The 3,795-nt window shown below is 43.1% G+C and overlaps 1 long non-coding RNA gene and 1 pseudogene across 5 annotated transcripts; both read right to left on the reverse strand.

The window, feature by feature from the left end:
• The window catches only part of LOC112077495 (casein kinase II subunit alpha'-like), a 24,574-nt pseudogene that overhangs the window by 2,767 nt on the left and 18,012 nt on the right, over positions 1-3,795 (reverse strand).
• On the reverse strand, positions 2,637-3,231 carry LOC112077493 (uncharacterized). 5 transcript variants are annotated; one of them, XR_011478158.1, is made up of 4 exons: positions 3,131-3,231; positions 2,889-3,018; positions 2,732-2,787; positions 2,637-2,684 (listed from the first exon to the last, which is right to left on the reverse strand). It is a non-coding gene; the product is annotated as an uncharacterized lncRNA (long non-coding RNA). The 5 variants fall into 5 exon arrangements; XR_011478156.1 differs by having other exon boundaries at positions 2,637-2,688; XR_011478157.1 differs by lacking the exon at positions 3,131-3,231 and having other exon boundaries at positions 2,637-2,688; positions 2,889-2,948; positions 2,999-3,047.

Consider the following 3,795-nt stretch of genomic DNA (forward strand, 5'->3'; position numbering starts at 1 on the left):
CAAAAACACAGCTGTTGGAATCAAAAATCTCAAATTTGGACTCATCAGACCAAAAGGACAGATTTCCACCGGTCTAATGTCCATTGCTCGTGTTTCTTGGCCCAAGCAAGTCTCTTCTTCTTATTGGTGTCCTTTAGTAGTGGTTTCTTAGCAGCAATTCGACCATGAAGGCCTGATTCACGCAGTCTCCTCTGAACAGTTGATGTTGAGATGTGTCTGTTACTTGAACTCTGTGAAGCATTCATTTGGGCTGCAATTTCTGAGGCTGGTAACTCTAATGAACTAATCCTCCGCAGCGGAGGTAACTCTGGGTCTTCCTGTCCTGTGGCGGTCCTCATGAGAGCCAGTTTCATCATAGCGCTAGATGGGTTTTGCGACTGCACTTGAAGACATTTTCAAAGTTTTTCATTTTTCCGTATTGACTGACCATGTCTTAAAGTAATGATGAACTGTCGTTTCTCTTTGATTATTTGAGCTGTTCTTGCCATAATACGTACTTGGTCTTTTAGCAAATAGGGCTATCTTCTGTATACCACCCCAACATGGTCACAACACAACTGATTCGCTCAAACACATTTAGAAGGAAAGAAATTCCACAAATGAACTAATGAACTAAAGGCACACCTGTTAATTCAAATGCATTCCAGGTGACTACCTCATGAAACTGGTTGAGAGAACGCCAAGAGTGGCATTGAAGAACCTCAAATATATTTAGATTTAAGTTTTTTGGTTACTGTGTGATGTGTTATTTCATAGTTTTGATGTCTTCACTATTATTCTACAATGTAGAAAATAATAAAAAATAAAGAAAAACCTTGGAATGAGTAGGTGTGTCCAAACTTTTGACTGGTACTGTATATATACTTTAACTAACACCCCATCTACTTTAGTAACTACACACCGTTTGGTTTTGAAGTGGGCTATCATCAGAAGCTTCAACATGTCATCGGCTCCTGAACAAGGACCAAGCTGATGATATGTGGAGGCCATGCTAAAAAACTATTAGCTTTTTCTCCAATCTATTGATGACCAGATACTTCAGTCGTAACTGGCTCTGTTGTGCTCACATTTTACAGTTGATACACAACTTTAGCACTGTTACAAACATACTCGTATTATTTAATAATAACCTTTATATAAATCATCAATTACAGTGTCCTATTACCTGGTGTACTGATATCTACGTCTCTGTTCATTAGTGGTGGGTGGGATAAATTAATACAACAGAASAGGCCTCATTAAAAGAACAGGGATGAAGGAATTTTTAAAAGCGGTACCACAGTGAAATTGGAGCGAGACAGAAGGCCAATGTTCGRAAAAAATAAGATCCGCTCCATGCTCCAGCCAAATTAGGCAGGCTCCGCTCCTCGCTCCACTCCGCTCCGCTCATATCTTCTGCTGTGTGGGTTTATCTTAAGGGTTCTACACAGTCTACTCAAACGGAGCTGACAGAGGTCCGTTTGGGTCTAGTTCCAAAAATTCAGCCTCACAAATGTTWGTAGAACTACGTATAGAGAGACGGAAACAGACCTCCGTCGGCTCTGTTTAGTAAACTGTGTAGATCCCTTTACAGAAGTATGGATGCTGCATGGCCTCAGGTAGACAGACAGACAGGTGTGTATCTTACAGAAGTATGGATTCTGCATGGCCTCAGGTAGACAGACAGACAGGTGTATATCTTACAGAAGTATGGATGCTGCATGGCCTCAGTATCGGACAGTTTAAGCAGTACCTCCTGTTTCTTATTGGACCCGTTTAAGCAGTACCTTCCTGTTTCTTATTGGACCAGTTTAAGCAGTACCTCCCTGTTTCTTATTGGACCAGTTTAAGCAGTACCTTCCTGTTTCTTATTGGACCAGTAAAGCAGTACCTCCCTGTTTTTTATTACGGACCAGTTTTAAGCAGTACCTCCCTGTTCTTATTGGACCAGTTTAAGCAGTACTTCCTGTTTCTTATTGGACAGTTTAAGCAGTACCTTCCTGTTTCTTATCGGACCGTTTAAGCAGTACCTCCTGTTTCTTATGGACCCGTTTAAGCAGTACCTCCCTGTTTTTATCGGACCAGTTTAAGCAGTACCTCCCTGTTTTTTATTGGACCCGTTTAGCAGTACCTTCCCTGTTTCTTATCGGACCAGTTTAAGCAGTACCTCCCTGTTTCTTATTGGACCAGTTTAAGCAGTACCTTCCTGTTTCTTATCGGACCGTTTAGCAGTACCTTCCTGTTTCTTATCGGACCCGTTTAACGCAGTACCTCCTGTTTCTTATTGGACCAGTTTAAGCAGTACCCTCCTGTTTCTTATCGGACCGTTTAAGCAGTACTCCCTGTTTCTTATTGGACCAGTTTAGCAGTACCATTCCTGTTTCTTATCGAGACCGTTTAAGCAGTACCTCCCTGTTTCTTATCGGACCAGTTTAAGCAGTACTTCTTTGTTCTTATTGGACCAGTTTAAGCAGTACCTTTCCTGTTTCTTATTGGACCAGTTTAAGCAGTACCTCCCCCTCCTCTCCCCAGGCAGACGAGGAAGCGCTGGGAGCAGTTTGTCCAGACAGAGAACCAGCACCTGGTGACCCCTGAGTCCCTGGACCTGCTGGAACAAGCTGCTACGTTACGACCACCAGCACGAGACTGAACCGCTGCTGAGGCCATGCAGCATCCATACTTCTGTAAGATACACACCTGTCTGTCTGTCTACCTGAGCCATGCAGCATCCATACTTCTGTAAGATACACACCTGTCTGTCTACCTGAGGCCATGCAGCATCCATACTTCTGTAAGGTACACACCTGTCTGTCTGTCTACCTGAGCCATGCAGCATCCATACTTCTGTAAGTACACACCTGTCTGTCTACCTGAGCCATGCAGCATCCATACTTCTGTAAGATACACACCTGTCTGTCTGTCTACCTGAGGCCATGCAGCATCCATACTTCTGTAAGATACACACCTGTCTGTCTCTACCTGAGGCCATGCAGCATCCATACTTCTGTAAGATATACACCTGTCTGTCTGTCTGTCTACCTGAGGCCATGCAGCATCCATACTTCTGTTAAGATACACACCTGTCTGTCTATCTACCTGAGGCCATGCAGCATCCATACTTCTGTAAGATACACACCTGTTGTCTGTCTACCTGAGGCCATGCAGCATCCATACTTCTGTAAGATACACACCTGTCTGTCTACCTGAGGCCATGCAGCATCCATACTTCTGTAAGATACACACCTGTCTGTCTACCTGAGGCATGCAGCATCCATACTTCTGTAAAGGGTCTACACAGTCTACTCTACAGAGACTATGGAGGTCTGTTTCCATCTCTTTACGTAGTTCTACTAACATTTGTGAGGCTGAATTTTTGGAACTCGACACAAACAGACCTCTCTCGGCTCCGTTTGAGTAGACTGTGTAGAACCTTTAAGATAAACCCACACAGCAGAAGATATGAGCGGAGTGGAGCGATGAGTGGCCTGCGTAATTGGCTGGAGCATGGAGCGGATTCTTATTTTTCCGAACATTGGCCTTCTGTCTCGCTCCAATTTCACTGTGTGTACCGCTTTTAAAAATTCCTTCATCCCTGTTCTTTTATGAGGCCTTTCTGTTGTATTAATTTATCCCACCCACCACTAATGAACAGAGACGTAGATATCAGTACACCAGGTAATAGGACAACTGTACTTGATGATTTATATAAAGGTTATTATTAAAAAATACGAGTAAGTTTGTAACAGTGCTAAAGTTGTGTATCAACTGTAAAATGTGAGCACAACAGAGCCAGTTACAACTGAAGTATCAGATCAT

Source organism: Salvelinus sp. IW2-2015, unplaced genomic scaffold (assembly GCF_002910315.2).
Source record: "Salvelinus sp. IW2-2015 unplaced genomic scaffold, ASM291031v2 Un_scaffold4623, whole genome shotgun sequence".
Classification (NCBI taxonomy): domain Eukaryota; kingdom Metazoa; phylum Chordata; class Actinopteri; order Salmoniformes; family Salmonidae; genus Salvelinus; species Salvelinus sp. IW2-2015.